Source organism: Bufo gargarizans, chromosome 1, assembly GCF_014858855.1.
Source record: "Bufo gargarizans isolate SCDJY-AF-19 chromosome 1, ASM1485885v1, whole genome shotgun sequence".
Classification (NCBI taxonomy): domain Eukaryota; kingdom Metazoa; phylum Chordata; class Amphibia; order Anura; family Bufonidae; genus Bufo; species Bufo gargarizans.
In genome coordinates, this window is record NC_058080.1 from 124899847 (window position 1) to 124924462 (window position 24616).

Here is a 24616-nt window from a genome sequence, read left to right on the forward strand (position 1 = left end):
ACCTGTGGCGTTATTTACTACGCAACATGCCCATGTGGGTTAATCTACATTGGCATGACGACACGGGAACTGCGTATACGCCTTCAGGAACATCAGAGTGATATCCGGATGGCGTCGAAAGTGTCAGTTGACGATAGGGAACGAATATTGAAACTCAAACCAGTTGCACGACATTTTCGGTTGAAACACAACAATCGATGGCAGGACCTGAGGGTTCGTGGCATCGACAGGGTAAATCTAGGCTCTCGAGGAGGTGATCTCTTCAGACGACTTGAACAAGTGGAAAGTAAATGGATAATCAAACTTCAAACTCAAGTGCCGTATGGGTTGAATGACAAAGTGCCTTTTGCATCATTTTTGTGAATGCCTCCTCCTTGAATTTCCGTGCTCTGTCCAGGTTTCCTTATGTTTATGTGTATGGCGATGATTGAAGGGTATTCATGAATAGGCGGTGGATAGGATGGGGGATTCGTTTATATATATAGAGGCTTGAGGTATGATGAGTGGTCGCATGATGTGTCTATGTGTGATCAGGGATGTGGTCAGTGTGAACATCGGTGTTATTGGTGTGCAGGTGATTGGCGCCTGTATAGGGGCGAATGCGAAATGTTCACGGTTTGGTGGGGTATATCTTCACTTGCTTCTCTTTTATGTTTGAGCAATTTGGTTGCTCACATACACAGTTCTGGTTCACGGCTTGCATATAGCCAATTATATTTAACTGTGATGTTTCAGATATAACCAATATGTAAAATTGATGGAACTTACACTGCTATTCACTCACTTTGGTTTTGCTTTGCGTAACTAATAATTTCTTTTTCAGCACTTCACTTTGCACCTTGAGGCCTCTGAGTTGGGAGACCTTAATATTACCTATTCCTGCCATAACCAAATGTGTATGGCAGGAGGAGAAGAGGACGACAGGAACAACAACGTCCAAAGTCCTCCCAAATATGTAATTTAAGGCCCCCCACTGAGGTCGAGTAACAACACTTTTATGGTCAACTTATGGCCTTATGTACATTGCAAAATTAAGTATTATGATAATTAGGCTTTAATTTTAGTTATTAAGTATAACTTTTTATTTTTCACAGTATCTGGCATAGGCCTGTCCCTTGCCTTCTCCTGCGCATGCGTCATAACTTGAGCATGTCATATCGAATTGCTCTGTCATTCGATGTGCATGACTACTATGGCTGTCAAGTGCATAGTATCTGTTTAGTGCAAGTGCACTTCAGGTACCTGCACCTGACGAACATATATATATGTATATACATTGAAGTTGAATTGAGACGAATGAGGTGAGGTTTTGTGCACGTGTATATATATATATATATATATACGCACTCTCCTCTGACGATTGACAAATATCTGACTTGGACTGTTAGGACATATATGTTCATGCCTTTTAATAACAACTGGGTTTATCACTTTAAGATCCACATATGATAAGGTACCATCATTTCATGTAAATCAATCTGATGTTCTTGACACATCCCTATGTTACGTCTATGTGCCCTCACTCAACATGGCGGATGTGGCGTGTCCGGTGATCTGCGCATGTGCCGCGTTCGTGTGCCGACGGCCTCTCCAGACTGACAGTGTGTCGCACAGGATATGCGTGACTGCCTTCCTCTGGACTGGCGCGGCGTCACCGGATGTGGTGGCCTGCGAGTGGGAGGCCGAGCGCCATTAATGACCGCTGTGTGAGAGTACCCAGGTGAGCCTGAAATACAATCAAATACGGGTTCAACAACCAATCAAATGTATCCACCTGACCTATTTATGGATGGCCCTCCTTTCTGTCAACCAATACCCCTTGAAAAAGCTGTACGCGAAACGTGCGTTGGGGAGTGGACCGGTGGTGCTGCTGCACGATACATTTAAATCAATTGGTCAGTATATATAATTTTTTCCATCATGTGTCAAATGTAATCTTGATTATTGTTATTGCCTTAGCTTTGACAAACTTGGTGTATATTTTCACACCAGTTTGTGGCAAACTCTGACATATATACATGTGGATATTTTTCTGGTATCTAATAGCTACAGCTTGTGGATACTATACGCCCATCTATTGATGACCAATTGGGTATAATTATGCACTTGCACTTTACCTTTGGATATATGTATTGGCAGCCCACCATCGGTTCGCTTGGTTTTTAATATGTACTGTAACCTGTGTGTATTGTCTTATTTGTGACCAGTGCTGATCATGTGTCTTTTTTGTGATTTTCATAATAAAATTGAGTTATTTTTGGACTACTGTAGTATATATCTTTTGAATTAAAGTGTATTTTACTTACCTTACTCCTTCAATCGGTCATATATATTCTAATTAGGGGTGAGCCCGTAATTTTGTTAGGGCTATATATAGGTCTTTCACATGCGGACAGCCCCAGGAAAGGAAGACTAACAGTCACCTCTGCTGCGGAGGATAAGTTAATCCGAGTCACCAGCCTCAGAAATCGCAGGTTAACAGCCGCTCAGATTAGAGGCCAGGTCAATGCCACACAGAGTTCTAGCAGCAGACACATCTCTAGAACAACTGTTAAGAAGAGACTGTGTGAATCAGGCCTTCATGGTAGAATATCTGCTAGGAAACCACTGCTAAGGACAGGCAACAAGCAGAAGAGACTTGTTTGGGCTAAAGAACACAAGGAATAGACATTAGACCAGTGGAAATCTGTGCTTTGGTCTGATGAGTCCAAATCTGAGATCTTTGGTTCCAACCACGTGTCTTTGTGCGATGCAGAAAAGGTGAACGGATGGACTCTACATGCCAGGTTCCCACCGTGAAGCATGGAGGAGGAGGTGTGATGGTGTGGGGGTGCTTTGCTGGTGACACTGTTGGGGATTTATTCAAAATTGAAGGCATACTGAACCAGCATGGCTTCCACAGCATCTTGCAGCGGCATGCTATTCCATCCGGTTTGTGTTTAGTTGGACCATCATTTATTTTTCAACAGGAGAATGACCCCAAACACACCTCCAGGCTGTGTAAGGGCTATATGACCATGAAGGAGAGTGATGGGGTGCTGCGCCAGATGACCTGGCCTCCACAGTCACCGGACCTGAACCCAATCAAGATGGTTTGGGGTGAGCTGGACCGCAGAGTTAAGGCAAAAGGGCCAACAAGTGCTAAGCAACTCTGGGAACTCCTTCAAGACTGTTGGAAGACCATTTCAGGTGACTACCTCTTGAAGCTCATCAAGAGAATACCAAGAGTGTGCAAAGCAGTAATCAAAGCAAAAGGTGGCTACTTTGAAGAACCTAGAATATAACATATTTTCAGTTGTTTTACACTTTTTTGTTATGTATATAATTCCACATGTGTTAATTCATAGTTTTGATGCCTTCAGTGCAAATTTACAATTTTCATAGTCATGAAAATAAAGAAAACTCTTTGAATGAGAAGGTGTGTCCAAACTTTTGGTCTGTACTGTATATGTATTTAATAAAGATTACATAAAGTGCCTTGCAAAAGTATTCACCCCCTTGACTTTTTTCGTGTTTTGTTACATTAAGGCCTTAAGTTCAATGTTTTGTTAATCTGACTTTTATCTGATGGATCAGAACACAATAGGCTAAGTTGGTGAAGTGAAATGAGAAAAATATATAAATAAAACTATTGTTTAGAAATAGAAAACAGAAAATTGGCATGTGTGTATGTATTAGCCCCCTTTGTTAGGAAGCCCATAAAAGCTCTGGTGCAACCAATTACCTTGAAGTCACATAATTACTGAAATGATGTCAACCTGTGTGCAATCTAAAGGTCACACGATCTGTGATTACATATACAGAGCTTTTTTGAAAGGCCCCAGAGGCTGCAATACCTAAGCAAGAGGCATCATTAACCAAACACTGCCATGAAGACCAAGGGACTCTCCAAACAAGTAAAGGACAATGTTGTTGAGAAGTACAATCAGGGTTAGGTTATAAAAAAAATATCCAAATCTTTGATGATCCCCAGGAGCACCATCAAATCTATCATAACCAAATGGAAAGAACATGGCACAACAGCAAACCTGCCAAGAGATGGTCGCCCACCAATACTCATGGACCAGACAAGGAAGGCATTAATCAGAGAGGCAGCACAGAGACCTAAGGTAACCCTGGAGGATCTGCAGAGTTCCACAGTAGAGACTGGAATATCTGTACATAGGACAACAATAAGCCGTAGGCGCCATAGAGTTGGGCTTTATGGCAGAGTGGCCAGAAGAAAGCCATTATTTCAGCTTAAAAACAAAAAGGCACATTGTGAGTTTGCGAAAAGGCATGTGGGAGACTCCCGAAATGTATGGAGGAAGGCACTCTGGTCTGATAAGACTAAAATTGAACTTTTTGGCCATCATAGAAAATGCTATGTCTGGTGCAAACCCAACATATCACATCACCCAAAGAACACCTTCCCCACAGTGAAACATGGTGTGGGTATGTTTTTCAGCAGCCAGGACTGGGAAACTGATCAGAGTTGAGGGAAAGATGGATGGTGTGAAATACAGGGATATTCTTGAGCAAAACCTGTACCACTCTTTGCGTCCTTTGAGGCTAGGATGGAGGTTTACCTTCCAACAGGACAAAGACCCCAAACACACTGCTAGGGAAAACATGTAAATGAGTTGGAATGGCCTAGTCAAAGCCCAGATATCAATCCAATAGAAAAATCTTTGGTCAGACTTAAAGATTGCTGTTCACAAGCGCAAACCATCCAACTTGAAGGAGCTGGAGAAGTTTTGCAAGGAGGAATGGCCAAAAATTCCAGTGGTAAGATGTGGCAAGTTAATAGATACTTATCCAAAGCGACTTGGAGCTGTGATTGCCGCAAGAGGTATTGACTTTAAGGGGGTGACTTTTTCTATTATTTTGTCCTATTTGTTGTTTGCTTCACAATAAAAAATAAATAAAACATCTTCAAAGTTGTGGGCATGTTCTGTAAATTAAATTATGCAAATCCCTAAATAATCCATGTTAATTCCAGGTTGTGAGGCACCAAAACACGAAAAAAGTCAAGGGGGTGAATACTGTATACAGTATGTATTTAATAAAGATTAGCATTCTTTTAGCTATTGAGACTCAGGTGTCTTTATGTAGGTTTTAATGTTTAGGTAGGTAATATACGTCAATGCAAGATCCACATGAAAGCCAGGTTTTTCCATCATAACATTGCCTAGAACATGACACTGCTTCCGCCAGTTTGCCATACACACACACAGAGCTAAACAGATTGATATATAGATGGAATATTATACGCAGCTTTACAAATGCACATGTAGAATCTCACTGCCAAGGTACACTGCAAAACTTCTAAAAGTAGATTAGAAGGTGTTTTTCCTTTGACGAGGTTGCCTTTCTAGGAGGAACTACCCGTGCAGATGTGCAACCTATAAGAACTGTGAAAAGTGCATTTGTAAACATCTGCTAGTCTATCGCATTCTGAGAACTGTAACTGATGTGCTTCAACTTAATTCTTCAATATAGAACTGTTTTGCTGTTAACCTGGCCTCATTATTCCTTGGACCACTACTCTACACTGACATCTTCAGCTGCACCAAGGGATCCTGCCTTGTACCTCAAAACCACCAATACCAAGAGTACCTCATCAGGCAAGAGAACCCCAGAAGCAGGATATCCCCGAAAGGGAAGAAAGGTGCCTCCTTCCCATCACTGCACTGCCCAGGGGAGTGTAAGTACTGACTACAACCACCATTACTGCTACTATCAATCCTATCTTCTCCTCTGCTCTCCTGAGCTCGCTGATCAAGGAAGAGGAGAAGTTGTAGCTGATGGCATTGATAAAGATGACAACAGCACTGTACTGCTTCCGAATGTAGCTTGACTAATGATAACTAGGAGAAGGAGACCGGTTTTTCTCCGACTGCTGGACATTTAGCTTTTTCCACTAGATCAGGTGTGTTGCATGAGAGCAGTAGATCAACATTTGTGCTTGCATGCCTATGGCTTATTATTAGCCTGCAAAACTTGCACACTGCAACAGTTTTGTTCGCACCTGGGGGTCCCTCCATCTCGGGGTACTACAATTTTGAAAATATTATGTTATATTGTAATGTTATGTTATTTTATATGCTTCTAGGCATTTGTTCCAGCAAGGTATGGCTGGTAATGGTTAACAGGGACAGGGCTAATTACCCTGTTCTTGGGCTCTAGGTAAGTATGGGATGGCCCTGCTTCCTGCCAGTTGAGGGAGTTCTTGAGTAACTGGAGAGAAGAGAGGAAGCACAAGCCTGAACTCTTGCTCCTAAATAGGATTCTTCAGAGAGATCATGGAAGATATAAGTGAGGGACATGAACATGTGGAGTTACTGTGGGTAAAGATACATGGAGGCAAAAACAATGATAAAATACTAATAGGAGTTTATTATAAACCATCTAATATACCAGAGTCCACAGAATATTTACTACTAAACGAAATAGACGAGGCAGCAAATCATAATGAGGTGGTTATTATGGGGGACTTCAACTAACCAGATATAGACTGGGAAACTGAAACCTGTACATCTCATAAAGGAAACGGGTTCTTGGCAATAACCAAAGACAATTATCTAAATTTTGCCAACCAAGAGAGGCTAAAGGCCTAACTTACTGGGACAAAGTCCTCAAAAATAAAAATACAGCCACAAAATGGGATATTTTTAAGAGCATCCTAAAATCTAATTGTGAGAGGTAAATACCTTATGGGAATAAAGGTTAAGGAACAAAAAAAAAAAAAAAACAATGTGGATAAATAGAACTGTAAAGAAAGCAATAAATGACAAAAAGAAAGCAATTAAATCACTAAAACAGGAGGATGGCGAGGAAGCACTGAAAAACTAAAAGGAAAAAAATTGAATATGTAAAAGACAAATAAAAGCAGCTAAACTAGATAGCGAGATATTTATTGCCAAAGAGAGTAAAACTAACTCTAAAATGTTCTTCAATTATATAAATGGTAAAAAGCATAAATCTAAAGGGGTCGGCCCTTTACAGAGTAATGAGGGGGGAGTTGCAGAGAGCGATAAGAGAAAGCAAAGCTATTAATTATTCTTTTCTCCACTGTATTCACTGAGGAAAATAAACTGTCAGATGAAATGCACAATATAAAAGTAACTTCCCCATTACAAGTGCCCTGTCTCACCAAGGAAGTACAGCAGCATCTTAAAAAGATTAAAATAGACAAATCGCCCAGACCAGATGGCATGCACCCCCGTATCCTAAGAGAATAAAGTAATGTCATAGCCAGACCCATATTTCTGATATTTAAGGACTCTATACTGGCAGGGAGTGTTCCACAGGATTGGTGCATAGCAAATGTGGTGCCAATATTCAAAAAGGGTCCAAAAACAGAGCCCGGAAATTATAGGCCGGTAAGTTTAACATCTGTCGTGGGTAAACTGGTTTAGGGTTTTCTAAGAGATGCTACATATCTTGGAGTACCTCAATGAAAATAAGCAAATAACTCCATATCAGCATGGCTTCATGAGGGATCAGGCATGTCAAACTAATTTAATTAGTTTCTATAAGGTGGTAAGTTCTAGACTTGGCCGTGGCAAATCAATGGATGTCGTATATATGGACATATCCAAAGCATTTGACACTGTACCACATAAAAGGTTAGTATATAAAATGAGAATGCTCGGACTGGGAGAAAACGTCTGTAAGTGGGTAAGTAACTGGCTCAGTGATAGAAAACAGAGGGTGGTTATTAACGGTACACACTCAGATTGGGTCACTGTCATTAGTGGAGTACCTCAGGGGTCAGTATTGTGACCTATTCTCTTCAATATATGTAATAATGATATTGTAGAAGGCTTGCACAGTAAAATAGAATTTTTTGGCAGATGACACTAAAATGAGTAAAGTAATTAACACAGAAGAGGACAGTATACTGCTACAGAGGAATCTGGATAGATTGGAGGCTTGGGTAGAGAAGTGGCTGATGAGGTTTAACACTGACAAATTTAAGGTTATGCACATGGGAAGGAATAATGCAAGTCACCAGTACATACTAAATGGTAAAACACTGGGTAACACTGACATGGAAAAGGACCTAGAAATTTTAGTGAACAGCAAACTAGGCTGTAGAAACCAGTGTCAGGCAGCTGCTGCCAAAGCCAATAAGATGAAGGGTTTTATCAAAAGGGGCATAGCTGCCCGTGATAAGAACATAGTCCTACCACTTTACAAATCACTAGTCAGACCACACATGGAGTACTGTATACAGTTCTGGGAACCTGTGTACCAGACAGAAATAACAGAGCTAGAGAGGGTTCAGAGGAGGGCAACTAAAGTAATAACTGGAATGGGTGGACTACAGTACCCTGAAAGATTATCAAAATTAGGGTTATTCACTCTAGAAAAAAGATGACTTCTGGGTGTAGAGCTGACGTCATCGGCGCAGGCGCACTGAGGAAGGAGCAGCCAAGCGAGCGTCCTTCTCTCAAAGCGCCTGCGCCGAATGATGACCGTTACCGCGCAGGCGCGGGATTTGAGCTGCAGGCAGGGCCAGCTGGAGGATGAGAGCGCTCGCTGGCCCTGTCAATCAAGTTGAGAAGGGGGCGTTTTTTCAGACAGAGGATGCGGCGGCTACCAGCAAGTCCGCCCAACTTGCTGGTAGTGAAGAAATTTACAAATCACTAAAGTCTGATTTTTACAGAAATTATACCACAGCCTGAGGTAAGAAGGGTATATATCGAATCTGTAAACATTAGCAAATATATTGTCAAAAACAGAAAATTGGTGTTTGGGGGGGTGACAGAAGCCCTTTAATAAAAAGGACTGTTATATGTTTAATTCTGGCCTCTTCACTATTACGGTAGATTTCCACTACACTGATCCCCCTGGTAGAAACAGCCTGAGGGACCACAACGTGAGGCTCCATTTACACGTCCGCAATTTCCTTCCGCATTTTGTGGAACGGAATTGCGGACCCATTCATTTTTATGGGGCAGCACGATCCTCTGCGACGGCTGCTCCGGGGTTCACTGCATATTCACTGTGGAGAAAAATTTCCATAGGAAGATGCCTGCAGAAAGTCACTAGCAGCCAGGTTCTGACACATTTTTAACAATCACAAGCACCATCACGTATTCCTGAGCAGACCACAATAGAAGCAGATCTGGCCCTGGCAGGTTTTTGAATGTTTTTGCCAGGCATTGACTCCACTCTTTATTGCTGCTAACAGCCTCCTCCTGACGTCACCTTTTCTTCTTTAGTGTTGATCACGAATATTCTAATCATAAACTTTTATCTCGAATATTGGCACTTTGAGAATTCGTGAATATCTAGAATATAGTGCTACATATTGGTATTCGCGAATATTAAAATTTTTTGTTCATCTGAACCCATGATCCCTCACTGCTTATTGCTTGTGGGCCAATGAGAAGGCTGCAATATCTTTGACTTTAGGAGTAGTGTTGATTGTAAATTTTCATATCGCAAATTTTCCGATTGCCGATTTTCGCAATCAAGAAAATAATGACTGGAGATCACTAATTCTCGAATATATGACAAATATTTGCCCAAATATTCGCAAAGTATTGCAAATTTGAATATTGCCCCTGCCGCTCATCACTGTTCTTCATTACTGTCATCTGGTTCCCAGGTCCTGTCCAGCACACAATAATCACCCTTGCTGCTACCAATTTCTTTGTTTGGGATCATAGGGAGTAATTTATTAAGACCAGTGTTTTAGACGCCGGTCTTAATAAAGCCCCATAGCTCGCTGAGGATCCGTCAAAGTTATGAAGAGGTGTAGGTCTCTATATAACTTCGGCTCATCCAGCGCCAGTTCTAAATGTAAGCCAGGTTCCTAGCTGTCTTACATTTAGACCATTTTCTACAGCTAAAACAGGCGTAGAAGACGATGCCGTCCCACACCATGCCCACTTTTTTTTAGACCTTGCCTAAGCATGGAAAAGTCACAGATTGCGGTGCAATTAACTGTTGCGCTGCCATCTTCGCCTGAAATACACCTAATATAGTGCATTTCTGTACAATAAATGACCCGCATAGTATCTATAACACATGTCTATATTGCCCCTCCTAATTGTCTGAGGCTGACTGCAAGGTATTATGTGCGAGCCAGGGCCCCACATGGTGTCATGTCCTCCAGCCTAAGGCCCCTTTCACACGGGCGAGTATTCCACGCGGATGCGATGCATGAGTTGAACGCATTGCACCCGCACTGAATCCTGACCCATTCATTTCTATGGGGCTGTTCACATGAGCAGTGATTTTCACGCATCACTTATGCGTTGCGTGAAAATCGCAGCATGCTCTATGTAGACCCGATCGTTATTATTTTCCCTTATAACATGGTTATAAGAGAAAATAATAGCATTCTGAATACAGAATGCATAGTAAAATACCGCTGGAGGGGTTAAAAAAAAAGTACAATTATTTAACTCACCTTAGTCCACTTGATCGCGCTGCCCGGCATCTCGTCTCTCTCCTTTGCTGAACGTCACTCCGGTCATCACATGTTCCATCACATGATATTTAACATGGTGATGGATCATGTGATTGATCTTGTGATGACCGGAGTGACGTCACCACAGGTCCTGTTCCTGAAATGAATGCTCACCACAGGTCCTGTTCAGCAAAGGAGACAGAAGAGATGCCGGGCAACGCGATCAAGTGGACTAAGGTGAGTTAAATTTTTTATTTATTTTTTTAACCCCTCCAGAACTATTATACTATGCATTCTGTATTCAGAATGCTATTATTTTCCCTTATAACCATGTTATAAGGGAAAATAATACAATCTACAGAACACCAATCCCAGACCTGAACTTCTGTGAAGAAGTTCGGGTTTGGGTACCAAACATGTGCGAATTTTTCTCACGCGAGTGCAAAACGCATGACAATGTTTTGCACTCGTGCAGAAAAATCGCGGGTGTTCCCGCAACGCACCCGCGCATGTTTCCGCAACGGCCGTGTGAAAGAGGCCTAACTTTCCCTGTGCTGTGATATGTAAAGTGGTGGACACTATTGTGAGCCATTTATGCAAATCTAATCAGAAAATCCTCGGCTTTGTTTGTAAGACAATTTTTTGGTGAAATCGTAAGCGAATTTGATTCTTTTAGAATCAATTCACTCGTCTTTACTCAGGATATTTTGTAATAATGACAAGTTTCCTCTCCTCTTGTCTCCATTGAGCATTGAATCCATTGAAAAAATACAATAAGGTGTGGATTTCACTCCCCAGAAAGAGTGCTGCAATGATGTACTGTATATTTAATTTGAAAAACATCAAAGAGTTTCTATGTACCGCATCATGCAGTGGGATTTGAAAATGCCTTCACTGTACAGTGCAATGTCCTTGCTCTTTACAAACACAGTTAATTGAATTACATTTTTCTCAGCTTTGAATTAATATCTTGCATACATGCATAGTAAAATATGTGCTGCCAGAAAATAGTACTATCGCGTAAAATAGAAATGATACTTTCAGTTCCTCACCATAAAACATTTCTGACATTGCATCCTAAACCTCAAGAGATATAATAAAGTATGATATATGGGGGCAGGATGATATATGAGGAAAGACATTGCTAAGTATGATATATGGATAGAGATATAACAAGGTATGTTCAAAGGAGCAAGTTCAGGAGCATGAAAAATTCTAAAACGAATACATTCATTGTCAATATCGGTTTATATGATTAGATTTTTTCAATCATTTGATTTACATAACTCTATTTATGTTTTGGTCTTATAACAAGAAAAAAATTACAAATTATTTGCCCAGCATTCTTATGATAAAAATATACATGTAGAACATAATCTCATTCTAATTAATGTAAGGCTAGTTTCACATTAGCGCTTGTACTGTTGTACATCCAGCAGGCTGTCCCGAAGGTAGAATCTGCCCAGAATTCCAATTGAGGGCCGAACTATTTAAACGGCATCATGTCATTCCCAGCAGTAGGCGACCAGTAGATATAGGTAGAACATAAAATGAAATCTCTGTGGGGACTATTCCCACTTGAAGCTCCAAGGAAATATTGTATACATAACAGGAGCGTCATCCCATCATGTGGTATCTGGTCACTAAGGCCTGATGCAGGCAGTTTCCTGATGCAGGCCTACAAGGCAAACTGGGTAAGTTACCAAACTATTAAAATTATTGGTATACATTTTATCCTATAATTGCATTAGGTGAATCTGAACGCCCTGTCACAAAAAAAGATCTTAAGAACCTATGATATCTTGAAGCAGTAATCAAGGAGGCCCTGTGACTGTTTCCTTCAGTTCCTATCTATGCCCGCATAATCAGTACGAATCTTATATCACAATTAAAAGCGGCCAAACTAGAGACTGAGAGATTAATTGCCAAAGAGAGTAAAACTAACCCTAAAATGTTCTTCAATTATATAAATGTTAAAAAGTATAAATCTGAAGGTGTCGGCCCTTTAACCACTTCAGCCCCGCTAGGTGAAACCCCCTTCATGACCAGAGCACTTTTTACACTTCGGCACTACACTACTTTCACCGTTTATCACTCGGTCATGCAACTTACCACCCAAATGAATTTTACCTCCTTTTCTTCTCACTAATAGAGCTTTCATTTGGTGGTATTTCATTGCTGCTGGCATTTTTTGTTATTAATCAAAATGTAACGATTTTTTTGCAAAAAAATGACATTTTTCACTTTCAGCTGTAAAATTTTGCAAAAAAAACGACATCCATATATAAATTTTTCGCCAAATTTATTGTTCTACATGTCTTTGATAAAAAAAAAATGTTTGGGCAAAAAAAAAATGGTTTGGGTAAAAGTTATAGCATTTACAAACTATGGTACAAAAATGTGAATTTCCGCTTTTTGAAACAGCTCTGACTTTCTGAGCACCTGTCATGTTTCCTGAGGTTCTACAATGCCCAAACAGTAGAAAAACCCCACAAATGACCCCATTTCGGAAAGTAGACACCCTAAGGTATTCGCTGATGGGCATAGTGAGTTCATAGAACTTTTTATTTTTTGTCACAAGTTAGCGGAACATGATGATGATTTTATTTTTTTTTTTTTTCTTACAAAGTCTCATATTCCACTAACTTGCGACAAAAAATAAAAAATTCTAGGAACTCGCCATGCCCCTCACAGAATACCTTGGGGTGTCTTCTTTCCAAAATGGGGTCACTTGTGGGGTAGTTATACTGCCCTGGCAATTTAGGGGCCCAAATGTGTGAGAAGAACTTTGCAATCAAAATGTGTAAAAAATGACCGGTGAAATCCGAAAGGTGCACTTTGGAATATGCGCCCCTTTGCCCACCTTGGCAGCAAAAAAGTGTGACACATCTGGTATCGCCGTACTCAGGAGAAGTTGGGGAATGTGTTTTGGGGTGTCATTTTACATATAACCATGCTGGATGAGAGAAATATCTTGGCAAAAGACAACTTTTCCCATTTTTTTATACAAAGTTGGCATTTGACCAAGACATTTTTCTCACCCAGCATGGGTATATGTAAAATGACACCCCAACACACATTCCCCAACTTCTCCTGAGTACGGCGATACCAGATGTGTCACACTTTTTTGATGCCAAGGTGGGCAAAGGGGCGCATATTCCAAAGTGCACCTTTCGGATTTCACAGGCCATTTTTTACACATTTTGATTGCAAGGTACTTCTCACACATTTGGGCCCCTAAATTGCCAGGGCAGTATAACTACACCACAAGTGACCCCATTTTGGAAAGAAGACACCCCAAGGTATTCCGTGAGGGGCACGGCGAGTTCCTAGAATTTTTTATTTTTTGTCACAAGTTAGCGGAAAATGATGATTTTTTTTTTTTTCTCTTTTTTCCTTACAAAGTCTCATATTCCACTAACTTGCGACAAAAAATAAAAAATTCTAGGAACTCGCCATGCCCCTCACGGAATACCTTGGGGTGTCTTCTTTCCAAAATGGGGTCACTTGTGGCGTAGTTATACTGCCCTGGCAATTTAGGGGCCCATATGTGTGAGAAGTACTTTGCAATCAAAATCTGTAAAAAATGACCGGTGAAATCCGAAAGGTGCACTTTGGAATATGTGCCCCTTTGCCCACCTTGGCATCAAAAAAGTGTCACACATCTGGTATCGCCGTACTCAGGAGAAGTTGGGCAATGTGTTTTGGGGTGTCATTTTACATATACCCATGCTGGGTGAGAGAAATATCTTGGCAAAAGACAACTTTTCCCATTTTTTTATACAAAGTTGGCATTTGACCAAGATATTTTTCTCACCCAGCATGGGTATATGTAAAATGACACCCCAAAACACATTGCCCAACTTCTCCTGAGTACGGCGATAACAGATGTGTCACACTTTTTTGCTGCCAAGGTGGGCAAAGGGGCACATATTCCAAAGTGCACCTTTCGGATTTTGCAGGGCATTTTTTACACATTTTGATTGCAAAGTTCTTCTCACACATTTGGGCCCCTAAATTGCCAGGGCAGTATAACTACCCCACAAGTGACCCCATTTTGGAAAGAAGACACCCCAAGGTATTCCGTGAGGGGCATGGCGAGTTCCTAGAATTTTTTATTTTTTGTCGCAAGTTAGTGGAATATGAGACTTTGTAAGGAAAAAAGAAAAAAAAAGAAAAATCATCATTTTCCGCTAAATTGTGACAAAAAATAAAAAATTCTAGGAACTCGCCGTGCCCCCCACGGAATACCTTGGGGTGTCTTCTTTCCAAAATGGGGTCACTTGTGGCGTAGTTATACTGCCCTGGCAATTTAGGGGCCCAAATGTGTAAGAAGTACCTTGCAATCAAAATGTGTAAAAAATGGCCTGCGAAATCCGAAAGGTGCCCCTTTGCCCACCTTGGCTGCAAAAAAGTGTCACACATGTGGTATCACCGTACTCAGGAGAAGTTGGGGAATGTGTTTTGGGGTGCCATTTTACATATACCCATGCTGGGTGAGAGAAATATCTTGGCAAAAGACAACTTTTCCCATTTTTTTATACAAAGTTGGCATTTGACCAAGATATTTCTCTCACCCAGCATGGGTATATGTAAAATGACACCCCAAAACACATTGCCCAACTTCTCCTGAGTACGGCGATACCAGATGTGTGACACTTTTTTGCAGCCTAGATGCGCAAAGGGGCCCAAATTCCTTTTAGGAGGGCATTTTTAGACATTTGGATCCCAGACTTCTTCTCACACTTTCGGGCCCCTAAAAAGCCAGGGCAGTATAAATACCCCACATGTGACCCCACTTTGGAAAGAAGACACCCCAAGGTATTCAATGAGGGGCATGGCGAGTTCCTAGAATTTTTTTTTTTTTTGCATAAGTTAGCGGATATTGATTTTTTTTGTTTTTTTCTCACAAAGTCTCACTTTCCGCTAACTTAGGACAAAAATTTCAATCTTTCATGGACTCAATATGCCCCTCACGGAATACCTTGGGGTGTCTTCTTTCCGAAATGGGGTCACATGTGGGGTATTTATACTGCCCTGGCTTTTTAGGGGCCCTAAAGCGTGAGAAGAAGTCTGGAATATAAATGTCTAAAAATGTTTACGCATTTGGATTCCGTGAGGGGTATGGTGCGTCCATGTGAGATTTTATTTTTTGACACAAGTTAGTGGAATATGAGACTTTGTAAGAAAAAACAAAAACAAAAACAAACAAAAAATTTCCGCTAACTTGTGCCAAAAAAAATGTCTGAATGGAGCCTTACAGGGGGGGGTGATCAATGACAGGGGGGTGATCAATGACAGGGGGGTGATCACCCATATAGACTCCCTGATCACCCCCCTGTCATTGATCACCCCCCCTGTAAGGCTCCATTCAGACATCCGCATGATTTTTTACGGATCCATGGATACATGGATCGGATCCACAGAACGCATGCGGACGTCTGAATGGAGCCTTACAGGGGGGTTATCAATGACAGGGGGTGATCAGGGTAATCAGGGTGATCACCCCCCTGTCACTGATCACCCCCCCTGTAAGGCTCCATTCAGAAATCCACATGATTTTTTACGGATCCATGGATACATGGATCGGATCCACAGAACGCATGCGGACGTCTGAATGGAGCCTTACAGGGGGGTTATCAATGACAGGGGGTGATCAGGGTAATCAGGGTGATCACCCCCCTGTCACTGATCACCCCCCCTGTAAGGCTCCATTCAGAAATCCACATGATTTTTTACGGATCCATGGATACATGGATCGGATCCACAGAACGCATGCGGACGTCTGAATGGAGCCTTACAGGGGGGTTATCAATGACAGGGGGTGATCAGGGTAATCAGGGTGATCACCCCCCTGTCACTGATCACCCCCCCTGTAAGGCTCCATTCAGACGTCCGCATGATTTTTTACGGATACATGGATACATGGATCGGATCCACAAAACGCATGCGGACGTCTGAATGGAGCCTTACAGGGGGGTTATCAATGACAGGGGGTGATCAGGGTAATCAGGGTGATCACCCCCCTGTCACTGATCACCCCCCCTGTAAGGCTCCATTCAGAAATCCACATGATTTTTTACGGATCCATGGATACATGGATCGGATCCACAGAACGCATGCGGATGTCTGAATGGAGCCTTACAGGGGGGTTATCAATGACAGGGGGTGATCAGGGTAATCAGGGTGATCACCCCCCTGTCACTGATCACCCCCCCTGTAAGGCTCCATTCAGACGTCCGCATGATTTTTTACGGATCCATGGATACATGGATCGGATCCACAAAACGCATGCGGACGTCTGAATGGAGCCTTACAGGGGGGTTATCAATGACAGGGGATGATCAGGGTGATCACCCCCCTGTCACTGATCACCCCCCCTGTAAGGCTCCATTCAGACATCCGCATGATTTTTTTACGGATCCATGGATACATGGATCGGATCCACAGAACGCATGCGGACGTCTGAATGGAGCCTTACAGGGGGGTTATCAATGACAGGGGGTGATCAGGGTAATCACCCCCCTGTCACTGATCACCCCCCCTGTAAGGCTCCATTCAGACGTCCGCATTATTTTTACGGATCCATGGATACATGGATCGGATCCGTAAAAATCATGCGGACGTCTGAATGGAGCCTTACAGGGGGGTGATCAATGACAGGGGGGTGATCAATGACAGGGGGTGATCAGGGAGTGTATATGGGTGATCACCCGCCTGTCATTGATCACCCCCCTGTAAGGCTCCATTCAGACGTCCGTATGCTTTTTGCGGATCCGATCCATGTATCCGTGGATCCGTAAAAATCATACGGACGTCTGAACGGAGCCTGACAGGGGGGTGATCAATGACAGGGCGGTGATCAATGACAGGGGGGTGATCAGGGAGTTTATATGGGGTGATCATGGGTGATCAGGGGTTTATAAGGGGTTAATAAGTGACGGGGGGGGGGGTGTAGTGTAGTGTAGTGTTTGGTGGGACTGTACTGACCTACCTGAGTCCTCTGGTGGTCGATCCTAACAAAAGGGACCACCAGAGGACCAGGTAGGAGGTATATTAGACGCTGTTATGAAAACAGCGTCTAATATACCTGTTAGGGGTTAAAAAATTCGGATCTCCAGCCTGCCAGCGAACGATCGCCGCTGGCAGGCTGGAGATCCACTCGCTTACCTTCCGTTCCTGTGAGCGCGCGCGCCTGTGCGCGCGCGTTCACAGGAAATCTCGCGTCTCGCGAGAAGACGCGTATATGCGTCCAGGAGGAATAAAGCAACCACCTCCCGGACGCATATGTGCGTACAGCGGTCGGGAGGTGGTTAAAGAGTAATGAGGGGGAGTCGCAGAGAGCGACGAGGAGAAAGCAAAGCTGTTAAATATTTTTTCTCTCCAATGTATTCACTGAGGAAAATAAACTGTCAGATGACATGCAGAATGCAAACATAAATTCCCCATTAAAAGTGTCCTGTCTGACCCAGGAAGAAGTACATCAGCGACTTAAAAAGATTAAAATAGACAAATCTCCAGGACCGGATGCCATACACCCCCGTATCCTAAGGGAATTAAGTAATGTCATAGCCAGACCCTTATTTCTGATATTTGCAGACTCTATACTGACAGGGAATGTCCCACAGGATTGGCGCATGGCAAATGTGGTGCCAATATTCAAAAAGGGTCCAAAAAAAAAGCCTGGAAACTATAGGCCGGTAAGTTTAACATCTGTTGTGGGTAAACTGTTTGAAGGTTTTCTGAGAGATGCTATGTTAGAGCATCTCAACGGAAATAAGCAAATAACACCATATCAGCATGGCTTCATGAGGGATCGGTCATGTCAAACTAATTTAATCAGTTTCTATGAGGAGGTAAGTTCTAGACTTGACAGCGGCGAATCGTATATCTGGACTTCTCCAAAGCATTTGACACTGTACCACATAAAAGGTTAGTATATAAAATGAGAATGCTCGGACTGGGTCTGTAAGTGGGTAAGTAACTGGCTCAATGATAGAAAACAGAGGGTGGTTATTAATGGTACACACTCAGATTGGGGCACTGTCACTAGTGGGGTACCTCAGGGGTCAGTATTGGGCCCTATTCTCTTCAATATATTTATTAATGATCTTGTAGAAGGCTTGCATAGTAAAATATCAATTTTCTCAGATGACACTAAACTGTGTAAAGTAATTAACACTTAAGAGGACAGTATACTGCTACAGTGGGATCTGGATAGACTGGAGGCTTGGGCAGATAAGTGGCAGATGAGGTTTAACACTGACAAATGTAAAGTTATGCAGGAATAATGCAAGTCACCCGTACATACTAAATGGTAAAACACTCGGTAACACTGACATGAAAAAGGATCTAGGAATTTTAATAAACAGCAAACTAAGCTGCAAAAACCAGTGTCAGGCAGCTGCTGCCAAGGCCAATAAGATAATGGGTTGCATCAAAAGGGGCATAGATGCCCGTGATGAGAACATAGTCCTACCACTTTACAAATCGCTAGTCAGACCACACACGGAGTACTGTGTACAGTTCTGGGCTCCAGTGAACAAGGCAGACATAGCAGAGCTGGAGAGGGTCCAGAGGAGGGCAACTAAAGTAATAACTGGAATGGGGCAACTACAGTACCCTGAAAGATTATCAAAATTAGGGTTATTCACTTTAGAAAAAAGACGACTGAGGGGAGATCTAATTACTATGTATAAATATATCAGGGGTCAGTACAGAGATCTATCCCATCATCTATTTATCCCCAGGACTGTGAGGAGGGGACATCCTCTGTGTCTGGAGGAAAGAAGGTTTGTACACAAACATAGAAGAGGATTCTTTACGGTAAGAGCAGTGAGACTATGGAACTCTCTGCCTGAGGAGGTGATGGTGAGTACAATAAAGGAATTCAAGAGGGGCCTGGATGTATTTCTGGAGTGTAATAATATTACAGGCTATAGCTACTAGAGAGAGATCGTTGATCCAGGGAGTTATTCTGATTGCCTGATTGGAGTCGGGAAGGAATTTTTTATTCCCCTAAAGTGAGGAAAATTGGCTTCTACCTCACAGGGTTTTTTGCCTTTCTCTGGATCAACTTGCAGGATGACAGACCGAACTGGATGGACAAATGTCTTTTTTCGGCCTTATGTACTATGTTACTATGTTACAATGATATGCAAAAAGTAAAAGAGGGACTGCAGCAATCTGTAATCTTCAATTCAGAAATGTGATTTATTCACCAAACTGACATGCGACATTTCGACCGTGTTGGTCTTTATCAAGCTTCAAATGTTAAAGTAAAATTGACACATCGGTTCTTTATCCTTCCATGTTTATACTGGCTCAGTATATGAATTAAGTATACAGGACTATATAAAGTATAATGGCACAATAGATGAACTGACTGTATAGGAATATGTTACGCTAAATTAAAGGGGTTGTCCTGGTTCAGAGCTGAACCCGGACATACCCTTATTTTCACCCAGGCAGCCCCCCTGAGACTAAATCGCGCAGGGTAAGGTGACATCACCGGTTCTGAGGGGTGGGCTTCAGCTCTGCCCTAGCCGTTTTACTGGCTAGGGCAGAGCTAAATCCCGCCCATCAGTGCCTGTGAAGTCACCGGGGTTCCTGGCAGCCCCATGGAGAGCCCTGGTACGTCACAGGAACTCCCAAAAATGCCTTTGCCCTGTGCAATTTAGCGCAGGGCAAAGGAGAGCATCGGAGCATGAACTGCTCCGATGCTCATGTCAGGGGGGCTGCCGGGGTGAAAATGGAGGGATGTCCGGGTTCAGAGCTGAACCCGGACAACCCCTTTAACTATATTTAGATTTGATTAGGGACTTAAAGGGAACCTGTCATGTGGCTATTTGATTATAATCTAACTAATTATATACAATCATTAATTACTAAAAAGTACCTTAGATATATTCACTTACTGGTGTGACAGATGGTTACCTCATAATATACACACAAAGATGCCGCATGCTAATGAGCTGATTCGAGTCCAGCGTGATGTCATTGAGTCCAGTGTATATTTAATTCAGAGCTATAGCCACTCCCCCGCCCACCTGTTGCTGATTCCTATGGAAACAAACTGTCATTCAGCAGCAGGTAGGCGGGGAGAGTCAGGAGCTCATGAATATTGATTATCAGCTGGAGCTTTTCAATACAAGATGTTGGCAGATTGACTGGGTCAATTAAAGCATGTTGCTAAGCGAATCAGTCACTTATTTATGTTGCCCTTAGTTAGGACACCATAAAACTGGTGACAGATTTGGGAAATATGCACTACTGCATCAGCAGCAGAATATAAGCTATATGTGGTGGTAGGTGAGCTAATGTGTTATTGTGATGATGATTATAAGGAAAATGTGTGCTTGTTTATTTAGGGCCATATAAAACAAACTTTTAAAGCTTTTGCTTATTTAGATTAACCCCTTCCCAACCAGCGCTGTAATAGTACGGCGCAGCGGGACGTGACTTGCCGCCCAGCGCCGTACTATTACGGCAGAATGATTGGGCGGGTGCACGAGCTGCGCCCACCCAATCAGCGGCAGGGGTCCAGCAGTGACTGATAGCCGGACCACTGCTGTATGCGCCAGCATCGGAGAAAACACAGGTGCCGACAGAGCTAAAGCCCCCAGTCATTCGGTCACTTTTTGGGAGTCTTTACTCTATGGGTGCATCAGGGGGTCTTCAAATGTGACATGGCAGCTTAAAATTATCCCAATGAAATCTGCTTTCCAAAAACCATATGGCATTCCTTTCATTCTGTGCAATGCTGTGTGCCTGTACAGAAGTTTACAGTCACATATGGGGTGTTTCTGTAAACTAAATAATCAGGGAAATAAATATTGAGTTTTGTTTGGCTGTTAACCCTTGCTTTGTTAGTTGGAAAAAATTTATTAAAATGGAAAATCTGCCAAAAAAGTGAAATTATGAAATTTCATCTCCATTTTCCATTGATTGATAGGTTAACAAAGTTAGTAAAATCAGTTTTGAATCATTTTTGGGTGTTTTCTATTATATAAGCCTCACAAAGTGACTTTAGACCTGAACGGGTCCTTAAAAAGTGGATTTTGGAAATTTTCTGAAAAAATTTCAAGATTTGCTTTTAAATTTCTAAGCCTTCTAACGCCCCCCCCCCCCCCCAAAATAAAATGGCATTCACAAAATGATCCAAACAAAGTAGACATATGGGGAATGTAAAGTAATAACTATTTATGGAGTTATTACTATCTATTACAAAAGTAGGAAAATTGAAATTTGCTAATTTTTCTAAATTTTTGGTAAATTTGGTATTTTATTATAAATAAAAATGAAATATTTTGACTCATTTTTACCACTGTCATGAAGTACAATATGTGATGAGAAAACAATCTCAGAATGGCCTGGATAAGTAAAAGCGTTTTTAAGTTATCACCACATAAAGTGACACATGTCAGATTTGCAAAAAATGGCCTGGGCAGGAAGGTGAAAACTGGATCAGGGTTGAAAGGGTTAAAACTGAACATTACTCTGCCGCAAAACATTACATGCCTGTTTGATGTTTTTATAATGTGTACTACAGCCAGGATTCAGGTCAAGATTGATCTAACAACACAGAGACTCACAGAGTGTGCAGTGGCATACCTATAGAGGCAGACCATGCCACTGCTATCGGGCACCTGATGAGAACGGGCCTGCTGCTGAACTTTTCATGCTTCCCGAGTCTCAGCATTTTCTATAAGCCGCAATCAGAGGAAGGTGAAGTCATAGAGATTTCAGTAACTATACATATTCATATACACAGAGATCCCTCTAGTGGATTCTGTAATTAACCATTTTATGGGAATCAGAAGATTTATAGGTATATAGGAGAGAATGATCAATGTGTACTTATGTCAGTCATCTAGTGTACATACATTGAGAAATATGGTGTTCAGCCATATGCACTTGTTCTGCCATAAAAATCAAGTGAACTGGGCGAGGTGGCATGCAATTTTTTTTAACGTTTTTTAAACTTAAAGTAGTACTCCCATAAAAAAAATATTCTCCCACCAATTAGAAAGGTACACAATGTAAATTGTAGTGAAGGTAATCATCTTACCAGTGACTTTATTTGTGAGTTATAACCTCCCTTCTGATCCTTAGCTGTGTCATGTGACCAGTAGTCTGATCTCCAACTGACACAGCACAGGAAGTTAGTTACTTCTCTGTTCATATCTATGAAACTGACCTTGAGACTTCAATAGGAATACATAGAGAAACTGGCTTCCTGTCCACACATAAGAAGCTGTGTTATTTGGAGAGTCGGAATACTGGTCACATGAAACAGGATGAAAAGGAGTGGATAACTCACAAATACTGACACTGGTAAGATTACCATCACTCAGTTCACATCATGTACCTCTTTAACAGGTCAGAGAATAAACATTTTTGTGGCAGTGCTTCTTTAAAGAATTCCATTCAGAATGCATTAGGATAAAACTGATGCTTTTTTTTCCGGTATTGAGCCCCTATGACGGAACTCAATACCGGAAAACTTTAACGCTAGTGTGAAAGTACCCTTAAGTAACAAATAACATTTCAATAACTGGCAGTCTTATACATGAATCTAGGCTTGGTGGATGCCTGAAGAATGCTACCTACCAAAATATGTAGAGCCTACTTAAAAAATTTGGTGGAAAAGGGAAAATGGTATATGTCTGCATTTGAGGAATTTGGTCCTTATTTCCAGTAAGGATAATGTTCATGCTACAGCATACAAAAACCATAGTATGCTTCCACATTCATTGCAACAGTTTGGGGAAGACGCTTTCCTGTTCCCACCCCTTGTGCACAAAGTGAAGCCTCAACCAGGGGCTCAACTCTATATTAACTCCCATACTTTTTGAATGGAATGTCAAACAAACTCATACAGTACATGCTGTTAACCCAGGTATTCACATACTTTTGTCCACATAGTGCCATCTAGAGAAAGTAGTATAAACTTTATGTAGTATGTGACCAAGTAGGAACTGGATGCACTTACACAATGATTATTGGATCACGTAAAAGATTGATACGAGAGGTAATTATTAGTGTTGAGCGAAGCGAATCATTCGATGTGGAATTTGGTCTGCAGTTTCGTTAAACTTGGATTCTAAACAAATCCGATTTTATTTGCGCTTCATGGTAAAAAATCATTTTTCTTAAAATGGCAGCTGCACATGTTAGTAAGTGACAGTAATTGTAGAGAAGACAAGCCTGGGAATGCAAGATCACCCATCATGCCGTGTATCCAGCTAATCCGCAGGTAGCCATCCCTTGTGATGTCACATCTAGGCAGAGCCCTATCAATTCCTGATCCTGTGGAGTTGCCAGTATTTTCCTGCAAGCTGAGCATAGGGAGTGACGTGGCAAGCGTTCATGCGCAGTGTTGCTTCAAAGTAAAAGCTTTTAACAGAGAGTGTAGGGAGCGTATTGCCATGTGCATCACTGTGCAGTGCACCGACATTCAGAGCTAATCTGTTCTGTTAGTGATAGAGTGACTGCGCGTAAGTATTAAAGGCAGGTGTAATATATTGTCGTGTGCATCAATGTGCAGTGCACCGACATTGAAAGCTAATCTGTTCTGTTAGGCACTTTCACACTGGCGTTTTGCTTTCCGTTTGTGAGATCCATTCAAGGATCTCATAAGTGGTCCAAAACGGATCAGTTTTGCCCTTAATGCATTTTGAATGGAAAAGGATCTGCTCAGAATACATCAGTTTGGCTCAGTTTGGCTAGTTTGGCTCAGTTCTACCTCCATTCCACACACACACTGCAAATGTTACTCTGGCTAATAACTGAAAGGGCAAAACGGCCTGAGGAAGGCACCTAAGCCGTAGTTGGGCAAGGTGCCATCTTCAGGCCGTTTGGCCCTTTCAGTTATTAGCCAGAGTAACGTTTGCAGTGTGTGTGCAGTGCATGAGTGCATGAACCTATTTCATTCAATCAGTTTTCGCATCCAACTACTGGTAGTTCTCCTATATTAGGCTATTCACACATTGCGCCCCCCCCCCCCCCCCCCCTAATGTTCAAGCACTGCAGATATAGTTGTGTGGAACAGGAGATAGTGCACATCTCCCTCACCTTGGCAGCAACTAAGTTTAGAGCACCTTGGGGTGGAAACAAAGTGTTTTAACTGTTTGTTATTGCTCACAGCCGTTTTATTATTATATTTAATTAAAACTGGAGCACCCCTTTAATAACTTATATGTGAAT